Source organism: Mytilus californianus, unplaced genomic scaffold, assembly GCF_021869535.1.
Source record: "Mytilus californianus isolate M0D057914Y unplaced genomic scaffold, xbMytCali1.0.p SCAF_13, whole genome shotgun sequence".
In the NCBI taxonomy this organism is placed as follows: domain Eukaryota; kingdom Metazoa; phylum Mollusca; class Bivalvia; order Mytilida; family Mytilidae; genus Mytilus; species Mytilus californianus.
The window spans coordinates 36,354,801-36,377,817 of NW_026262615.1; the positions used below are offsets into that span (position 1 = coordinate 36,354,801).

The 23,017-nt window shown below is 32.6% G+C and overlaps 1 long non-coding RNA gene across 1 annotated transcript; it reads right to left on the reverse strand.

The window, feature by feature from the left end:
* Window positions 1-12,495: 12,495 nt before the first annotated feature.
* Window positions 12,496-22,547, reverse strand: LOC127723811 (uncharacterized). The gene is made up of 3 exons (XR_007992265.1): window positions 22,380-22,547; window positions 13,276-13,412; window positions 12,496-12,669 (listed from the first exon to the last, which is right to left on the reverse strand). It is a non-coding gene; the product is annotated as an uncharacterized LOC127723811 (long non-coding RNA).
* Between the last annotated feature and the right edge of the window lie 470 nt (window positions 22,548-23,017).

Sequence of the window (23,017 nt, forward strand, 5' to 3'; positions counted from 1 at the left end):
AATGAAAATGAAATCTTTTGTCGGAATTGCGCACACATTTTTACCTAGCTTTAACGATGGAAGCGGCTATTGAAAAAATGCAAACCTTTAAGCTGGCAATCCCCGCTTTCAGTAAAAATCGGGTTTTAAAATTAAAGTAAAATATTTCCATTTGAATCCTTACCTTAACGTTATTATAGTCTAATCAAATAATTATAAAATAATGATCTGAATGTTCTAGTTCTCAAAACCCAAGTGTGGGATCGTGTAAACAACTTGCCATTTTTAATTTATGAATTAAATCAAATGTATTTATTATCGATATATCTATATTAGATAAACACAGATAGTTCACTTGGCCACGCAACAGTTTTATCTGCTTAATACATCTAAATTTTAGTAACAACTATTCTAAAGATCCCGAAATTGCTTTTTAATTTAATGTATACATGTACATATTGAATTAACAAAACCATTTTTTATCAGAAAACTAAAGATTCTATCTAAGGACTCTTTGGTCAGTAACATTGTTATCAATTATTAATAATATATCAAATAATGTTTCTTTCCAAATATATATATGAGATGGCACAAGTGTTGGCAATCCCAGGAGATGTTAGACATGGATTCGCTTACTTCACTTCATTCAATCATGATTTCAGAAGAATTACTTGGATAGCAGCGACAACAAAGGGGAACATTTGGAATATAGGATATATTACTCAAACAAACACCAGATCTGTACTACAAATAGACCCGGACCGATTGATTGTACTACATAAGGCAACAATTATTGTACTTCCGTGATTTGTGCGTCAGCAGTACCAGATTCTGGAAGGGACATTGAAAATAAGGTTCCATGTTATCTTGTCATAAATGTGTATGGTTCTATGTATGCATATCCAGTCAATAACTATAGAATGTAAGTCGTAATTTTAAATCTAATTCTTTTGAAACAGTATCTCGTATAAGGTATGCCAAATTTGTCTTCTATTTGGAATTAATTCAGTATTTTATAAATCATTTTCATATTTCTGTAAAAAGGATATTGTAATTTAAATAGTATGGGAGAAAAACGAAACATGATTGCCTTTTGTATACTTCAGGTACAAGCTGTACAAACTTCTCATTTAAAAAAAAAATAATGTAAGTAAATAGAAATCAACGCGGTCCAAATTAGGCTCTATATAAAATATGCCTTTTGTATACTTCAGGTACAAACTGTGCAAATTTCTCATCAAATATAAGAATAATACTAGACAAATTTAATTTGAGTAAATAGGAATCAACGCGGTCCAAATTAGGCTCTATATAAAATATGTGCATCAAACGGTTCCCTATCCTTTACTGTTATTGATATTTATTTATTAATGATTTAGATGAAATCAAAACAAGTATTTTGTTTATATCAAATGTCAACATGATAACGGACTGTACTGAAAAGCATTCATGCATATCGGATCACAAGTAACACCATGTACACTTACTTTGCTAAATTTGTAATTTTAAAGCCTCGATCATAGTAAATATTCCCTCAACAAATAATAAATAGGAGCAACATGCTTATATGTTATATATAGTTAAACTAGTGTTAATGTTTGTACCTCGCATGTCTGATAATATTCTTGTAAGTCCGCCAACCATCTGCACAGTTTAAATAATGTTATAAAAAACACGCTATCAATAATACTCATTATCAAAATATTGACACTTTATCCAAACCATTTTAAATCTCATATGCTGGCTGCTCAGATTTTAATAACAGCATACATTGTTGCATGTGTCATGTCTTATTTGAATGTCATATCAGGAAGTTCTTATTCATCAATTAGTTTGATACAGTCAGGAGGTAAAGTTCATGTTCCTGTGCATATTCATGGTCATGTTCTTGAGGTTTTATGCTATTCCATAAGATTTAAGTTTATCACCTTGATTTGTCGTCTTATTTGATTTACGATATTTGAACATATGTAAACGCTGTTGCCTATATTCATGATATGCAGTAAAACCTTTTTTTAGCAGTCACTCCTAGGAAGTATCAAAAGTGACAGCTCAAGAAAGGTGACCTTTTAAAAGAGGCTACAAAAATTCCGATTCCGACATCGCCCATGGTTGGACACGGGCAAACTGTGTGAGTGTTCAATCGGTAGAGTTATGGTTCTTGCAGCAGTGAAAAAAACCATGGCAGATTCCGGCGCTGTAAATTTGAAGAAAACGTTTTAAATATGTTAATATTCGTAGAGAAATAAGTCGTTGATACGGTTTAAAATGGAACAAAAGGACTTCACGAATTCATCTCCTATTCCACAATCTCGGTTTCAAACAGGTACAGATGTTCATTTTAACTTCGATACTGAACGATTTATCTTTTTTTCTACATGATTATTTAGGTAGTTGAAAACAAACACTGAAATGACCGTTGTTAAAAGTTGAGATGACAATTTCTTGCACAAATATGTAACAGCTGACCGCGTTAGACGGGTGACCGCTGAACAGAGTTAGATTATATTGGGAAAACGTTTGGGAGGGACTGAAAGTGGCTGTTACATATAATTGCTGAAACAAGGTGACCATTAAAGCAGATTTGACTGTATTGACAATTATGTAATAATGATAATCTTTTATAAATTTATTAACAATTGTTACAATAACATTAACGATATCAATTTTATTGCACCAGATGCGCATTTCGACACAAATGTCTCTTCACTGATGCTCGAGGCAAACATATTTTTAAATCCTTTTAGCTACGAGGCTAAAATTGTATATATAATTAATAGAAATCTGTTTATTGTTGCTGAGCGTATAATCAGTTTACCTTCAGTTGTCGTTTGGTTTCTTTGTCAGTACGTTATTGTATCGATTTTAGTGTTCACTGAACTATTAAAACTCTCGGGAACGACACGACCAACAGCAGTGACATCGACCTAGTGGTTTTAAAAAATCATCATAGATGCTAGATTTATAATTGTGTACGCCTGACGCGCGTTTTGTCTTCATAAGACTCATCAGTGACGCTAGATTAAAACAGTTGGAAGCGGAAATCAAATATAAACGTGAAGAGCATTAAAAACCGGAAATTAAATTAAAAATGTTCCAAATAAAGCTAAGGAAATCTTTACCATGTTTACCTTGGGGGTAGAAAAACCTTTATTGTTCGAATAATTCAACTTGTAAACAGTAAATTTACAGAAAAATAATCAAATCATTTTATGTTGAAAATCTACAATTTATCTTAATCCTAACCTAATTTCAGGACAACACAGTCATAATTTCAGTTGTAGCACAATAGTTTGATTTAAATTGAAATTCTGATATTAGTCTTCATACATGAAAGCCTTAAAATCGTTTCTAAGTTTTATTTACAATTTGTCATTGTTTTTTTTGTTTATTACTTTAAATAATTTCAGAGTCCTCACAGACGAAAATGCACACATACGTTCAACTAGATATCCTATTGATCACCGTGTTGTGAAGTTCCATGCAGTTAATGTTGGAACCTATTTTTCTTGTATAGGTTGCCAAAGCTAAATCAAAGTTACCATAAAATATTGCATTGTACAGTAGACATGGTATCAAACAACCAGTTCCTTTATGTTTCGACCTAAACTATGATAAATTATATATTGTCAATCAATGGGGAAAATCAATTTTGATGTGTCTTGTTATTTGATAACTGAAGATTAGAGTTGTTTATTTAATACTATTATATAGAGATGTTTTATAATTCTATCATAACAGTATAGTCTTATTTACCGTGACATTTAAGAAATGTGGCATTTCATAAATACAGTATTCTTTCCTTCCTCAAATGGCCTATCGAAAAATTACTTTTATAAATATCTGTTTCATCAGAATTTGGCAATTAAAAGAAATTTATAATTTTAAATTCTCCGTTAACTTGCACTTTGTGATTCTCGTTGTTAATCGATTAACCGTTTATTTGTTTACCATTGCAATGGTGGAACAGGAATGGATACTTTATGGGGGGGGGGGGGGGGGGGTTTATTGGAAGGGAAACAGGCTTAACACCTTCGCGTATTGTGCATGTATTAAGTCATGCTCACTGAATCTTTCTTTGTTCGTCAATTTAATTGGGGGAGTCGGGTGTTGATTGTTTATTTTAATGTGTCTTAATGACCAGTATTATAAGTGAATCATCTGATCCCCTTTAGCTATTATAACTCTTTAAGCACACACTGACTGATTGCTATAATAAATTGTTCATTTATTTAACCAGTATCATGTTCGTGTTGTTTATTTGCTTAATATTGATTGCATTTAATACTGCGTAATAATTTACATAAATATATAGAAGATACTTTTTTTATTTTGATATCAAATAATTTACATCAATATATTATCATTATATTATGAACTATAGAGAAAGTGCATAAAATTACATTATTACGAAAAAAAAAAAAATCATTTGTGCCAAATTTTTGGAATCGGTCAAGCGGTTCAAAAGTTATGACCATTTAGATTTAAAAAATTAGCCGTTTTTCCTGCAAAGGCTAAACTGTCCTATTTTGGGCTATTTTTTTAGGACAAATATTTCTTAAAGGTACGGAACAGCAAATAATCTATCTGCATTATTGCAATAAGACTCTCTTATGCTTTGATTTAGGCCACTCAGGTCTGTTGTATCATCAATAATAAGAAAACTAAAATCTCTCAAACTTTGTAAAGAAAAACTTTGGACTTAGTTATTTTTTGCTCTGTGTCAAAGGCATCTTTGAATAATCTTAAAATGAAAAGCAGGCAAATGTCTGATTTTTTTGCAGTTATGCAACGACCTTAACACTCAACAGAAATATATTAACAGATGTAATGCCAAAATATCTGTTTTTTTTTTATTGTTTTAGCCGAATCAAGATCAAGCCGGCAGTTTACCTTTTTATGTACTTTTTTCTGCAAACAATTACATTTTTGGTCAGAAAAAGTTGAAAAAATCCCTGATTTCAAATGAACATAATTTCATTGTATTTTGCATGTTTATATTAAACCTAGATGCCATTTGGTTAGGCCTATATCTGCATGAAAAAAAATCTATAATTTTAAAAAACCAAAATTTTGACCGAGAAAATAAAAGAAATCCATTTAAACTCTAAGAGTTGAGTCATTGATTATTAAAAATAAGTAAAGATTTTACAAAAAAAAATGTTTTTCCAATAAAAAAAAGAGTACTTATAATATATAAAGACCAAGAACAATGCAGTCTTAAAGTCTAATAATCCATTGTTATTTGCAGAAGTGAGTATCTGAACTGTTTTTGATGCATAATTTGATTAAACTGATAGACTGTTCTAAAGTTTTCATTTTCAGGTCGGAGCTGTTCCTTTACCAGCATTTATTATTTCTTCAATAGAGAATATTTACATTAGGCAAATTAAATATTTTGTATTTGTTCAATTATCTTGGAGTACTTGCAGTTTCTGATATAATATCTAGTTTACATGCAATCTGAAAAAAAGGACTACTTTATTTGAGATTGACTGCTAACAAAGCGGTTTTCTGGAATAACTGTCACCAGTAACGCTTGATGACAAAATAAGCATGGCCAAATTTTAAAACAAAACTCAATATAGTTTAATTTGAATATTTTTTTGCGTTCGAATCACATTGCTGCAACCATTCTACAAATAAATAATATACCTGAAAAAAAAGTACATGGATTAAGATCTACAAAAGAAAAAAACATAGGTTAAGAACCTAAAAGAAAACAAGTTGAATCAGTGCTGAAGGAAAAGAAACAAAAAAAAAACCCATTAATCTTGCTGAAAAAAAGAGTTTCCTACAATAAAATCCTCACATCTCCCTTCTGGTAATCCTCTAAAGTAGGCTCCTCGAAAACATTGCTGTCGTCCTCATCGTCATCATCACCATTCTCATAGTTGTATGCAACAGTTGACAAACCTGTATCTGCATCATTCTCTGTGACTGTCCCTGTGTACCAAATCTCCTCCCCATCAGCCTTTCGATGAAATCTGTGGTCCACTCTCTGAAAGTCTCCGTCTCACCATCATAAACCAAAGAGTATGTATTCTTACTACGCCTTACCTTTAGCCCTGTAGCCCTACTACTAAGTTTACCACCTTGTGTCTTCTGTCTTTTCTTTGAAGCATATGTGCGTATGTGCCTTTCATCATCTGCAAGTTGCTGAAACTTCTCTTTCTCTGCCAGCAGAAAAAAACCAGAAAGGGGTAAGCCTGACTACTTACTTGTTGCACCGTTTGTCTTTCCTCTCTCTTATCTTCTGCCTTGCGCAACACACACTTCAGACTGGCTGTCAGTTTCTCTGCACTAAGGTACTCACCGCCTGCCATCACATTAAGAATCTTACCTGTGTTAGGAGTACCTTATACATACCGCCTAAACTGAGTCTGTAAGGCTTTAACTCTCTGTCCACTGGGTAGGGAAAGTAATTGTCTGTCAATATCACCTGGTGTCTTCCACAAACCTCCTACTTCCTGTAACGTCAGTGTAATTTCCGCTTTTTTTGCTCGATCGCACTCTTCCTTTGCCTCTTTCTTCTCCCTCTTCATGGCGAGTGCCTCCTGGTGAGTGCTTCCTTGCGTTGCTGGCGTTGCTAACCTCTACATACCTCTGGCGTTGTTCCCTAGTGTCTTCCTTGGCCTTGCGGAGAACCTTAAATTAATCAAAACAAACCTAGACTGTTAAAACAAGTTTTAAAACTAAAAAAAAAATGAAGTATTTCATTTAAATAAACGTATAGACATGTGTGTGCTAGTAACAACTATTTTTTTGTGGAGGTATCGTTGTTCATTTTCACACTGTATTTAGTTCATATGTTTTCTGTATTATACTGTATTACTGATTCTGTTTTCTTTGCTCTGTCTAAATTTCTTGTATCATGCAGTTTGGAAGATGCTTTAACTGTGGTTAGCTATAGAGAACCATTGATTTTACTTCAATTAACGACTTTAATAAGTGGTAATATAGCATTAACTTTTAGCATTGTATCAATCAATTTGTTTTTAAAAATATTTTCTGGCAATACAGTGCAGAAGAAATTCATTTAGTTGAGCTGTAGAATTTTGTAATATTAAATTTAAATTATACACATACACATACCTGTTCACGATGTGCTTCATCCAAACTTCCTAACCTGTTCGCAGTATGGTTCTGTGTCAACATGGTGATCCCCTCCATGGCGTCGGCATGATCTTATGAGGCTGTCCAACTGGGAGAAGATCCTTCCAGGTCAAACATTCGTCCTGGGATTTGACGCCGACTCCCCTAGAAGCTCTGGTGACCAACTTGTGGCATACGTACCTCCCTCAGCGTGATCTTTCAACTGTCTGCTACAATCAACAGTTTTCTGACTGTGGTAAAGGACTTGGTCATGAAATCTGTCTACTGTATTACTACACGTATGCATATCTAAATACCTGTGGATTTCCATTATCAGTCCTAGAGACATTTATCCTGAAGATAGCTTCCTTGAGTCACCAGTGTTAAGTAAGTCAGCTTCTGTCAGTCCATTCCGTCTGCATTCTGACAAGTACTCCAACTCATCTCTGGTCCTGTCGTCTCAATTTTATTTTACTGAAAGCCACAAATGATTGTTCCTTGACCCGTTTGATAATCTTAGAGAAAATAATTGATGATAGTACTTGGTTTTCTTTCCCCCCAAAAAAGGAAGGTAAAACATACTGTAGTACAAAAAAAAACCCAAAGAGTTCTATTTAATGGAATATCAACATTGTGAACATTACTTGAGAAAATGCTTATAATTTTGAAAGCCTTATTTGGTAAAAAATAAGATGCTGAATGAGATTTGTTTTCTTTTAATATTCAGAGAAAAGTTTAATGAAGTTAACTGCAAAAAATTAAAATATTTTCAATTTTAGAGAAGAAATATGTTTGACTCTGACCAGATAATCTTTTAAACAGTCACAACTGTGAGCTTTATATTTGTTAAATAAGTCTTCTATGAATTTTGAATTAACGATAAACTTGAGAAGGAAGTAATTTACACGCCATATAATTCGATAATAAAGTAAGTTTATTGTGTCATTTAAAAAAAAACAACAGCAACATTTGTGAGTCTTAAGTACATAACAACTCTTGTGACCATAAATGCAGTGTAAACTAGGCAATCAACCTTCATCTCAAACAATCTGCATTTTCAAAACAAAATGAAAATTAAAGTTATTCTTCACTTTTATGTCGCTTACGGAACAGAATTGACATTAATATATTGAGACATCCTTAATAGATCGTTGTTGCTTTATCCACATAACTAGTCCAAATAATCTTAACGTTCTTGCATGTTATAATATTTTCGTTAATGTTTAAATATGAATGGAATAATATGAGGCATATAATTCATTGTAACTAGTTCTAAATTTAGTTAGACAAAATATATCCATATCAATATTAAGAGCCCTATACCACCATGAACACTGTTAAACTAACACTTTTCTGTGTTACATAGTGTGTCTAATGCTGTGTAGTAAAAGTAATTGTTACGTATGGTGCATGCATGTACATATGCATTTATAAAAAATAAATGAATTTACATCGCACCTGTAAAGAAAGTATATATTCAAGTATTCAAGAAATTGTCATTTACAGGAAAGCGCGGTTATATATATGAAACGATAGAACTGTCTTTTGATAATGTTTTTCTATATGAAGTGCAGAACAAAACGTTTACCAAAACAAAATACGCTGTGCATTTAAAAATATACGAAGTACATTTAACATATAGCTGTGTACAAAATTAGTGTATATCAACTGATTTCACTTGAAAAACTAACAGTATTATATATTTACTCACATGAAACAAACGGTATTCAGTACGTAGGTGAAACTGGACGATATTTATCAAAACGCACGCAAGAACACCTTTATTGTTTTAAAAGACCCCATAAATTCAAAAGTATCATTTATCAACTCCTTTAGAAGCACAATCATCCTTTTAAATATTTAACAGTTCAACCTTTAGAAGTAGTTAATAAGCAGCCTGGGGAATCTCATCTTAAATTTGTACGATCACGAAACATCACAGACAGTTTATGCTCTCGGTCTTAACGACAATATCATGGGAATTGGTAATATATCTAGAACAGATTCTGTCAACATTTTGGATATAGTTTCTACACAGTACGTAAAAACCGTTCTCATGGGCGTAGAATAAATCGCAATCAAAAAAAATTTCGTAATACAATACTATTATTCCGGACCAATTTCTTTTTCAAAAAACAACGGTAGACACTATCTATTAACCTAGCTCTGTTCTTTGCCTGTTAATAAATAACATCAAATTTTGGAGGAATGCAACAAAATTCCATATTGCAGTCCTAAGTATGAAATCGTTCAAATATAATTGCATATTGTTATTCTAAATTGTTACCCAAAATTGATCGCCCTGAAGTTAAAAAAAAACATTTTATTAAAATTGAATATGTCAATAAAGATTTTGATTTTGTAAATATTTCCGGTATTTTTAATGATCATTCTGTTAAAGAACAAATTCCTGGTTATTTTGATAAAACTGAACTCCCTCTTATTTGTTATGTTTACAAAATATCTACCCGGAAATATGTGTTTAATTACAGCGAAGTGTGTAAAGATGTTAATATCAGTGACAATACAATTACCTCATGAAATTGCAGTAAATCCGAATACATTTATTACCCCAGTTCCCATGTTATAACAGGAGACCTTAACATCGTTCGTGACCGAGAGTTGAAATCATTCCTCAGTAAAGGACCTAAATATCGTCCCCCGTCAATTATAAATTGGAATGAGTGTCGTAACATCATCCACGACTCACTCCGTACTTACTGCTCTAAATGGATAAAACGAGATAAAGCTGACAAGAAATCATTAGATTCTTTTTTTAGTATGGTAATGAACATAGTTGATATACGTATTCAAAATTTTAAAGATCATTTTACTCCTAACAACAACCATAATAGCCCAATTTCCCGTATCAAACATAAGCTAAAAGAACTCGCCAAGGAATATATTTTTGTCCCGGCTGATAAGGCTGCTAACAATATCATTATTGTTTGACGTAAATTTTACATTGATGTTCTACAAAAGTAAATCACGAATTCAACAACATTGCAACTGACTCCATTTTCGGAAAATGACATCTGTAACAAACATAAAATTGTAGCTACCTCTTTACAAGCAGAACCAAATACAATGAAAGTTCCAACTATGTACTGGCTTCCAAAGCTGCATAAAACTCCTTACAAATATAGATTTAGTTCGTCTTCAAGCCATTGTTCCACTACTAAACTATCTATTCTCCTTACAAGTACACTTGGTATAATCAAAAACCTGGTAATAAATTGTTCAAAAAAGGCCTTTGAAAATAGTGGAATTAATTACTTTTGGAGTGTCAAAAATTCGTTGGAAGTACTTGATAAATTGCATGCTTATATTGGTGATTTCGAATCTGTTAAAAGTTTTGATTTTTCTACCCTATATACCACGTTGCCTCATAATCTTATTCAACACACCTGATTAAATCGGCATTTAAAAAATCGGAATGCAAATATATATGTTCAAACTCTTATAGGTCATGTGCACTTAGAAAAACGCGCGTTTACTCTTCCCGTTAACTATATTTTCTTATTAGAATGATTTTTAATTGTAAAGGTTGCATATAAAACCATAGCTTTTTTAAAAATACGTTATAACCGATTCTAATGAAATATGTTAATCTTGATTTTAATAACCATAAACAGTTTATCTTCTTTATTTTCACTGGCTTATTCATATGATGCAAATGAAAAATAAATAAGGTACCGCTAAAAAAATATCAAAAGAAAAGTTTTTTTTAAGTTGTCAACAATATTCATTACGGCAGATTTTAATAAACAATGCAGACGACATAAACTTATCTATGTAAAACTTATCATTGCCATTTTTTATTGTTAGCGAAATAAGTTTTAGTAACGGTAGACGTGTAAGAGCTCTCATTTTGTGTAAAACTATCCCTCCTGGGGTACCAAAAGAAGAGAATTAAAATGCCTTTCTATAATATTTAAGCAAAAGGTACAATATTGGCACCTTATATTGATGCTGACAACAAATTTTGCAATTGTATACTATAATTCCTTCCCTTTTATGTCAAACAATCCATTCGTAGGTATACAGAATAATCAATTATCAGGTCAGCATAAGAATATTAAAAACAAGTTTTATCTCCAATTACAAATTCTTATGTTGCAAATAATATGAATGCTTATCGCGAAAATAAGACGTTGGGCATTTTACTTAGCTAGTTATGTGATATAATAAGTCAGTGTATCCAGGATACCAGGCCAAACCGTAAACGCGCGTTTACTGCAAAAGTTAACGCGGAGGTAAAAATAAAATTAAACGCCCGTTTTTTTTTTTTGTCTACTGAAATTTTGGAGTCATCACAGAGCTATCGTGGTGTTCACATGATGTGCAAGTGAGTGAATGCCGAAATTAACTTTTCCCGCCTGTTTACATGCAATGCTTGATCTGCACCAAACTGGTTATTACGAGCAATATCTCCAATTTATAAGGGTAAAATGATGTTTAAAAAATCCTGGCAGTCAATCAGACATATTTTCTTGATTTCAATGAAAATCCAACCGAAGTGATAGCTGGTTCATTGAAGTCAAGAACAGATGTCGAAAATATAATTTTATTGATTACCAGGATTTTGTAAACAATCCTCTATATAAAACGCAGTGGAAAACCCTAATTTCAAGAAAAAATACATGCATACCGGCTTGAAAAAAATGAATTAAGAATCTGAGAGATACTCCAGTCTGAAATACATAGCAGGAGAACACAAGATAAGGACAACTCCAATATGGAGACGTCGGACGATTTCCTCTAAATTGTCTTAATTGAAGATCTTGTCTTGCTGATCATTTTTGCTTATTTAACTTTTCATCTTTCTATTATAATATTTAAGATAAAAGGCAAAAGAGCACAAAATCGCCACCAAAGAGCAATAACTCTAATAAGGAGTCGACTGCCAATTGCAACAATGCAGATTTTCTCTATTTATAACGCTTTTTAAAGTAATAGACCAAACTTGCATTTTACCCCTATGTTCTATTTTCAGCCATTTCGGCCATCTTTGTTGACAGACGGAATCATCGGACACATTTTTTAAAACTAGATACCCCACAAATATTTGTGACCAAGTTTGGTTAAATTTGGTAAATTAGTTTCAGAGGAGAAGACATTTGTAAAAGTTAACGACGACTGACGATAAGTGATGAGAAAAGTTCACTTGGCCTTTCGGCCAGGTGGGGTAATAATCATTATTATTATTATTATTATTATTATCATTATTATTATTATTATTATTATTATTATTATTATGATTATGATTATTATTGTTATTATTATTATTATTATTATTATTATTATTATTGTTATTATTATTATTATGGACATTCAGCAACAAAACTAAAGTCAGTATAAAGTTTAATAAATCTAACTTACATGTAAAAATAATACAGCATAACCGTATACACAAAAAGAATTGTTACGTTTGCGAATGACCGGTTCCTTACCCAACCCAGAAATTCCGGCAGTTAATGTCCAACGTATTCGTAGCTAGTGTCTATATAGTGGGAAACATAGCGTAGAAATTGTGGCGACGTCAATGTAGACATCAATAACGTCGCCGAAAATTCTCAATTCTCTCCTCATGTCCTAAAGCAATGTAAAGATTAAACTTTCACTGGATATAGCTTGAAAACAACCATGGTTGCGAAGGACTTTCTTTCAATCAATCGATTCGTCTCTCATATTTAAATCGTGTATCAATTTTTCAAAACATTCTGTAGACTAATAAAAGAGGGACGAAAGATAGCAGAGGGACAGTCAAACTCATAGATCGAAAACAAACTGACAACGCCATGGCCAAAAATAAAAAGACAAACAGACAAATAATAGTACAGATTACACAACATAGAAAACTAAAGACTAAGCAACACGAATCCCACCAAAAATTGGGGGTGATCTCAGGTGCTCCGGAAGGGTGAGCAGATCCTGCTCCACATGTGGCACCCGTCGTGTTGCTCATGTTATTACAAATCTGGTTAATAGTCTAATTCGGTAAGTCATATTCTTGAAAAGGGAAGGGTATTGTAGTTACGACCGGGGATATAAGAAATCGGTCAGTTTATTTTCGACTTATGAGTTTGAATTACCCTTGGTATCTTTCGCCTCTCTTTTAAAGATTATTACGTATTTTACGAACAAATGTTGCAAAAGATATAAAAGGCAAGGAGAAAGGTACAGGTTTTGAAAATCTACCTTTTTCTTCTTCTTTTTATATTTGCTTTTATTTTCTTTTGGCCACCAACTGATGTATTTACCATTGTCAAGTAGCAGTGCACAATGCCCAACACTACTTCCCTCTGCCTCCCATACGTACAAAATTGCCATGAATGCTGTAAATGAGTGAATGGACTTATAAATAAAAATAATACTTCCAAAAGGTGATGTTTGTTCAAAAATTTTACAGAAAAAAATTGAAATTCTCACGGTAACTGCATCAGAACTAAACCAATAAGTAATAGTCCGCCAGATCGGTGACAAAATTGTGGGTTTGATGATAAAAACACCAAACTTGGCATGGTAGTAGTTCTGGGTGTTTCAAACAATATCACCTATGGACTTACCTTGAAAATTCAAAATGGTGGCTATTTTCAAGATGGCCGCAATAAAATATCAAATTCAACATATATCATTTATATAAGGTACCATTTAAGGTCAAATTTTGCATGGTAGTAATGCTGGGTGTTTCAAAATATGTTAGCTATGAACCCACCTTGAAATTTTTATATGGCTGCTTTTTCTAAGATGGCCGCCACAAAATAACAAAATCAGTATCCCTTAGTAAGTTCAAATTTGTCATGTTAGTAGTGCTGGGTGCTTCGGCCAATATTAGCTATGGACCCAAATTGAAATTTCAATATGGCAACTTTTTCAATGATGGCCGCCATAAGTGATCATTCCATAGTTTCTATGACAGTTCGTATAATCGAAAAAAATATACCACTTTAAGACTTACAATCCTCAACTTGCAACGCCTCTCCGTAGACGAAATGAGGACTACTGGATTCGAAAATTGGGAACTGCGACACCATATGGTTGCAATGACAAAATTGATGGTATAGGTATTCTAGTCCTTCCTGTAGCTTGGTGAATGTAATGAATATTTTCAACTCTACCCCTCGACGTAGACGCAGTCATGGTCATCGTCAATATACATCACCTACTTTGCATGATGTCTCTATTCATGACTTGCTGCCATTTTTACAAAAGCCGTTTGGCATTCATCACATTCGCACAAAACTGTATTCATTACCCCTTTCAAAACCTCATTCTCTGTTTAATTTATGTTTGGAAACCACTGTTACAAACCCTCATTCAAACCAATACAAACTTACAACTATCATTTCGGATATTGTAAGTCACAGACTTTTCAAACCAGTTCGCATTGGAAAAGATGAAAAAGAGAAAAGATCTTTTCTTAAACTTTCCTTTTGCCAACAAAGGTCTCGGTGGCGTCAACTTAGGTTATATTCTTCATCATAAATTAGTTCAGTCGAAAATACCACCTTATTTTAAAGATCAGTCTGTACCAATAATTTCTTATACCTATACCAAACCAATTGCAACTAAAATTTTCAATTACAAACACGTTTTGCAGGATCTCAACATTGACGACTTCAAGTCTAAACCTCCTGATTGCACCTGTGCTAGTTCCCAATTCACATATAATCCGGCTGGCCACGTTATTACCGGAGACCTGAACATTGTCAATAACACTTCCCTGCGAAATTTGTTACCCAAAGGTCCGAAATATCGTCAGCCTAAATCCATCAATTGGAAATACAACTTCAAAATATTTATGGATTCAGTCGAGGATTATGCCAGGCAATGGGCTAAACGCGAGAAAGAAGATGTAGATACTCTTTTCGAATGGATTGAGGCTGTGAGGTAGTTGATACAAATCCGAATTAATAATTTAAATGGGCATATCAATACCCACGCTACGTCAATTTTTAAAGACCCAAATGTTGCAAAACACTTGTCCTACCTCCATGACAAATACGTTGTTGTCCCCGCAGATAAAGCCCCAAACAACATCGTTTTTGTGTGTAAATATCATTACATAGACTACTTGATAAATGAATTAGGTATTGACAATTCACTTGGAAACTCAACATATACCCTAACGACATTTACCAAAGAGGAAATCCTGGATAATCATAGGTCTGTTCTATGTTCCTTTGGAATTTCAACCAAAGATGAAGAACTGGATCTTCCATCACTGTATTGGATACCTAAACTACATAAGTGTCCTTACAAACAACGGTATATTGCTGGGTCTTCCAAGTGCTCCTAGAAACCTCTATCTAAATAAGCAACATCTATTTTATCAGCAATCAAAACCGGGCTCCAAAGTTATTGTGAAACTGCCTATTCTAGAGGAGGCGTGATTCAGATGTGGATACTAAAAAATTCCAAAGACCTTTTAGAGTACATACAATCTAAGACTCTCTCATCTTGCAATAGTATTGAAACATTTGACTTTTCTACACTTTACATAAGTATTCCCCATTCCAAACTAAAAGACAAATTGAAAGAGTTGGTATTACTTTGTTTCATTAAAAAGAATGGCGAACGTAGATACAAGTATCTTGTCTTTGGGAGGGATAAATCTTACTTTGTAAAGAATCACTCTGATTCAAACAGAAAATTCTCTAAAACTGACATTATCAAGATGCTTGATTTCTTGATTGACAATATATTTGTTATGTTTGGAGGGCGTGTTTTTCAACAGACTGTTGGAATTCCAATGGGAACCAATTGTGCCCCTCTTCTTGCCGACTTGTTTCTTTATTATTATGAGGCTGACTTCATACAGGAACTTCTTAGGAAGAAAGATAAGAAGTCATCAATATCCTTTAACTCTACGTTCCGCTATATAGATGGTGTTCTCTCACTAAATAATACAAAATTTGGTGACTATTTTGAACGAATCTATCCCATCGAACTAGAGATAAAGGATACTACAGATACAGTTAAGTCTGCCTCATATCTTGACTTACACATAGAAATTGACAATGAGGGTCGGTTGAAAACAAAACTTTACAACAAAAGAGATGATTTCAGCTTCCCAATTGTGAACTTTCCATTTCTATGTAGCAACATTCCAGCAGCGCCTGCATACGGAGTATATATCTCCCAATTGATACGATATTCCCGGGTTTGTGTTTCCTATTATGATTTCCTTGATAGAGGATTGCTGCTCACAAGGAAGCTATTAAACCAAGAGTTCCAAATGGTGAAGTTGAACTTATCCCTTTGTAAATTTTACGGACGCCATCACGAGTTGGTTGACCGTTATTGAATAACCGTTTCACAGATGATATCGGATATGTTCCTTATGTCGTAACTACAATACCCTCCCTTTTCACAAATGTGACTTACCGAATTAGACCGGATTTGTAATAACATAAGCAACACGACGGGTGCCACATGTGGAACAGGATCTGCTTACCCTTCCAGAGCACCTGAGAATACCCCCAGTTTTTGGTGGGGTTCGTGTTGCTTAGTCTTTGGTTTTCTAAGTTGTGTAATCTGTACTACTATTTGTCTGTTTGTTATTTTATTTTTGGCCATGGCGTTGTCAGTTTGTTTTCGATCTATGAGTTTGACTGTCCCTTTGGTATCTTTCGTCCCTCTTTTATCAAAATCAACAAATATCCCTTATAGAAGGTTACAAAGTGTTTTGTTTTGACGTACCTTCAGTGAAACTAAGTGCCCTATAATACCAAGTGTATGACACATCTGTGTTCTAAAGCCAAACATCAAAAGAGTTGTGAGGAAAGAACATAAAATCGTAACAACGGTACCATTCCTGCAGAACAGTAGTCTACAACGAGGGATTACGTATAGACACAGCGTTATTCAAATATTTAAGCTAGACTTAATTAGAATGTATACTTCTCGACTTGAACAATTTTATTTGTGATCAACTGAAAGAGCACATAGTAATGATTTAACAAATTGTTGTCATCTAAGGCCTGCCAGGCCATTAACAAGACAGGTGCTTGCTTCTTCTGTTTAATGAATATTTTGCTGTTGTAATTAAACAAGCAACCGCAACAACCTGTTTGTATGATAACGATATTTGAAAAAGCTGAACATGCAGGTAGTTCAAAAAGAAATGATGTAGGTAATAGTCTTTTCCACAGTCATTAAAACATTAGTTGATGATCATTTGGCCAAATATTCAGATGCAGTCGAGTTATTCCATTGGGTCAATTACGACACTATCCATTTCTAAGTTACTTCTGTTTGTTTTCTCTATTCTTCTTTAATATTACATTCTACTGAATTAAAACAATCTCTTAATGTATATAGACCTTCTTCTGGATGCTAGGACCAGGATAAGAAGTACTAAATGACCACTTCACGTTTGTCGTTTATGAATGATCCAATTATCCATTCATCTAGAGTACTAGATTATTCCATCTATGAAACATTCAACATTGAATATGTGGTTCCTCCCGAAAATCCGTGTGGTTTTATAACAGCAGCCGTGCACAATATTGACAACAACAAGAGTTCAAATATGACTAACGAATCGTTACATAGTACGACACTTCCAATATTTCAGCATTTTCTTAGTCCATCTTTGCATATTCGTCTTAACCTTGTGCTTTGAAATATATGCATTACCCTGATAATTTCGGGTATTATAACCAATTTATTATCCTCCAGCACAACTGTTCGTACTATTGCTATGATTTATAATATATTACTATAGAATAAGATAATCGTTACTACTAACCAAATATAACCATGCGTTTCATAGCTTACATCTAATATTTACCGTTTTATGGACATGCACTCTGTCAATTGTTTATACAGAAATAAATGTATTCCAAACCTGGTATAATTAGTCAATTGTACAACTCTAGCCTTGCATGGTATAAACAAATTAACAAAATGATAACACAGATTGCTTATAACAGATGATTATGAAAAACATGTCTGGACAGCATTCCATGCATGGAGAGCCATGACAAATGGTTTTGCCTTTATATACCAGTCGGCATTGACCAATTATTCAGGAAGAGATCAAATACTACATTCCAGGAATACAACCCAACAATGTGTTATTTTTTTCTGAGACATGTAACGTTAATCACTTGTGGTCAATCGTTTTTTTTTTTTTTTGCAAATTCGAAACAGTAGAACTGGAAATAATAGGTCTAGCAGAACAAAAAAATAGTTTTGTTTAGGTCTTCATATACAAGATATAGAAATGGAAACGTGAGGAACCTTATATGATTGGTTACAAATCAGTTGTTGAACAAGTGTTCAATCAAGGAAACATAGAACTTCATGAACAGTAGGTTCTTTTTTTAGAGGGTCTCATGCATCATAAACAGGACATTTCCATGAGGTAACAGTAAGTGTACTTCTCATTTTTATGCAAAGATCCTAAGAGTAACGAGACCCTGATGATAACTATGTAACATTCAAAAGGATTGAGAAATTAGAGTGAAATTGAGAGTTCACTTAACCATGACTGGTCTGTAATATTAAAGATTGAACTTGACATATTGATGTGAGATCATTAATTAAGAGAATGTTTCTTAAGGGTGTATAAAGGTTCCATTATACTGCTTATTCATTGGTTCTTTGAATGTGTCCATCCAAATTATGGCTTCCAGTACCCGTGCGCGATATTCTGCCTTTAGTTATACAGTTTAAGTGTTGCAAACGTAATTTGAAAATGGTATAAATGTAGATCAAGCCCATGAGTAGAATTATCCACTTGTAAAAGGAGAAGGTGGGGCAATTAGATTGACCATTAATATCGCACAACTACAGCATTTAATGGTGTTTTGTCTAGAAATGGAAGTAGTAATTAACAAGTTTCAATCAACCTTTGAATTAATATAACGTGATCAGGTAAACCACATGATGTTCTACAACAGGAACGGGTTAAAAGCAAACACAGGACATTCTCAAAGCATGTGATAGCTTTAGGCGGGGGAATGTTTCGGCCTTTTATCTAGAGTGCTATCCCGAGTAAATGCGGATGGCATATACCTTATTGGACAAAGGTATCATCATTGTGAGATGAGCTAATAAAATGTAGTTGGCTGATATAAAATGGATGTCACGGTGGATGAAAATGCGCGAAGACAATGATGTTATGTATGGTGCTGTTTAAAATGTGATGGGGAGTGGGGCAAGACTAAATTGGCTGTTATTAAGACATATTTTAAAAACTGCATGGAAAATATGTTGCTGTATAGATAATAAAAAAGGGGAGAAGATACTTAAGTCCTCAAAAATCATTAGTAAAACAAAATAGATAAGAAAAAAGATAAAAAAAAAAAAAAAAAAAAAAAAAAACGCAAGATAAGACAAACAGAAGAAATCCCTGCACAAAAAAATCTAACAATAAAAGCCGGGGATGATTGCAGGTGCTCAAGAAGGATCAGCAGTTCTTGTTCTACAAATGACACCTGCCTTAATGCTCTTTTTCAAATAGATTGCTGAGTCATATCCAGTAATAAGGCATATATCATATAAAATTGGATTTATAAATGTCTCTTTTCTAACCATTAGAATTACAAAATGTAAAACATGACCGAATTTCATTGTTTGAAATGAAATAAGGCTTCCTATGCTTGTACGATTGATAAATAAGACATTCACTAGTTGACAACACAGACATTGCATGGTTTTCGGAAAGATGTGTATTTTTCTGGTCAACTGGTAGCTTTCGTGATGTAACTCGTTGCAAGTAGAAATTCGCTGAACATCTTGATGTAGCCACAATCGACGAAAAGAAAGAATTGTGGCAAGGAAAACTGGAGGATATCCATTATCATATGTGACTCAGATGGTCCTTAACGCTCAAACAAATCCTGATGACGTCCTGGAAACGTTTGAACGTTTCCATTTATGGGATCTTTCATTAAATTGTCTTGCAAGTTATCCCAAGAATATCGTATGAACTGCAAAATGCAATTCGATAGAAGTAATGTCAGCAACGCCTTGTCTTAATTCTATTCATTTTTACTTTTTGGCGACCATTTTGAAATTTCCGCCATTTTGACAAAAAAAAAAATTACAGTCTAATACAACGTCCTGACTTACTTAAAACGTTGGATTACATTTTATATGTTTTTAAATAATTTGGTTTGAATATAATTTGCATTATACTATTCATGGTTGTGAAATATGGACTGACTGGCAGACATCTTGAAAATGGCGGTTATATTGGATTTTTCAGAGTGGGTCCATAGCTTAAATTGACTACCAAATATATATCTTCAATTCTGCAAGGTTTCATGCTTTTATCATCTATCCCACAATTCTTTTAAAGATATGCACGAATCAGCTGGACTATAATAGAATGTAAAAGTTCAAAACAGTTTTGTAAGGCAAGCCGTTTTACTATTAATTCTAACTTCAAGATATCTGATATAATGAATACGATATTTAATCATTTTTTGCTAATATAATATATAAAATATATCATATGATATATAAGATATATCATATGATATTTAAGATATATCATATAACATATAAGATATATGATATGATATATAAGATATATCATATGATATATGAGATATATCATATAACATATAAGATATATCATATAATATATAATATATCTTATACAATCTAGTTTTTATAAGATATCTTATATAATCTATAAGACATATTATATAAGATATCTCATATACTTTATAAGATATCTTCTATAGTTTATAAGATATCTTATAAAGAAAATTATATGAGATATCTTAAACTTTATATGAAATGTCATATAAACTATCTTATAAACTATATGAGATATCTTATTAACTATATGAGATATCTTATAAACTATATAAGATATCTTATAAACTATATAAGATATCTTATATACAATATAAGATATTTTATTAACTATATTAAATGTATTATAAACTATAAGATATCTCATATAATATATAATATATCTTATATTATCTAGTTTATAAGATATCTCATATAATTAATATGATAAAAGAAAATTTTATGAGATATGTTATAAATTATATGAGATATCTTATAAATCATATGAGATATCTAATGAACTATATAAGATATTTATTATACTATATGAGATATCTTATAAATTATATGAGATATCTAATGAACTTTATAAGATATTTATTATTCTATATGAGTTATCTTGTAAATTATATAAGACATATTATAAACTATATGATCTATCTTATAAAGTTTATTAGATATCTTGAAGTTAGAATAAATAGTAAAACGTCTTGCCATAGTGTTAGGAAATATCAAGATAGGCGTTGAAAATACACTAATTCTGTCCAGTTAAGTGTGCATTGCCATTATATTTTTATTACGGTAAACAGTTTTATTTATGTTGACCATTTCAAAATAATAAAAGGAAAAGTTACTGCATGTAATTTTTATATTGACAAACAAAAAAAAATATGACTAACAAGACGGGTCTTCTAGATTTTCTACTAAATGCATCTTTTTAAAGTTCTAACAACCATTCTTCTACAGTAAGATATAGCCGTCGGAAACAAAGTGATAAGGCATATTCAACCAGGTGGTATTAATTAGATGTGGATTATTCATAATATAAAGATCTACTTCAAAATCTTTGATCACAATCTCTACACTAAAATTGCGAATGGAAATGAGGAATGTGTCAAAGAGACAACAACCGTACCAAAGAGCAGAAAACAGCCCAAGGCCACCAGTGGGTCTTCAACATAGCGAGAAAATCGCGCACCCGGAGATGGGCTTCAGCCGGGTCCTAAACAAAAATGTGTACTAGTTCAGTGAAAATAGACGTCACACTAAACTCCGAAACATATAAATGAACTAAAAAAAAAAACCACACACACACACACAAGACTAACAAAGGCCAGAGGCTCCTGCGTTGGGACAGGCGCAAAAATACGGTGGGGTTAAACATGTTTTGTTGCTTTTCAAATGGGCTGAAATTGTTTACCACAACTGGCTGACTTGTATTTGTACCTGTATGAAATAGAAGTAAAACATCACCTTCTCAAATACAAAAATCATCTTGCAAAATTTTGTAATTTCGCTTTGTCCTTTCTCGATTGTAACATTTTGACATTTAGCAGGAGACGCATACCCTGTCAAAGAATCAGGGCTCGATCATTTAAGAATTTATACAATTTCTTTAGTTTCTTGCATTATTAACTTTGTTTTGTATCTTCCTGGTGAAGTTATAAGATTTATTCATAAATATCGATACACAGATATTGCCTCTGTTTTAAAACAATCTTGTCATAGTTTACAAAGAATTCAAAAGTTTAAAATAACGTCCTTACCTTAGTGCTCTGTTTGTAAATACGTACATTTATAGCAAAACCAAATTACAGTTCGTTGAATGTGAATTACTATATTCAATGATATACATTTATATTTTTCTGTATCAAGAATTGGCCCATCTAGTTTTGGTTTTCTAGTCCCTTAAACGAACGAAATGTATTTTTGTATATTTTGAAATTTCGGTTTATTTATAGCATTGGAATTTCCAACTTTGAAAGTCTTAAATTATCGTCAAATTCTAAAAAGTCAAATCGAAAGTTAAATACACGCATGTCTAATTTATCATAGAATGTATCAGAGATCGGTGTATATGTGTGTGTATTTTTAGAGTTTGAAATTTCAATTCATACGCATAAAGTGGTATAATACTGAGATTATGTCAGATGTAAATACACCCAAAGATATACCTTTTAAACTTATAGGTATTTTAAGTGTCTCTAATACAATCTAAATGATAATTACATATTACATCGGTTATTATTTTAAATGATTTATCCGCTTCTTTGCCATGTTAAAGCAATAATCAGATATAGTTTTCATTAACCATGGCTTAACTGATTCATATTTCATCAGATTACCATTTGCTGCTTTAGCATATTTTGTTGTCGGTTCTATATTCAAACGTGCTGAATTCTAC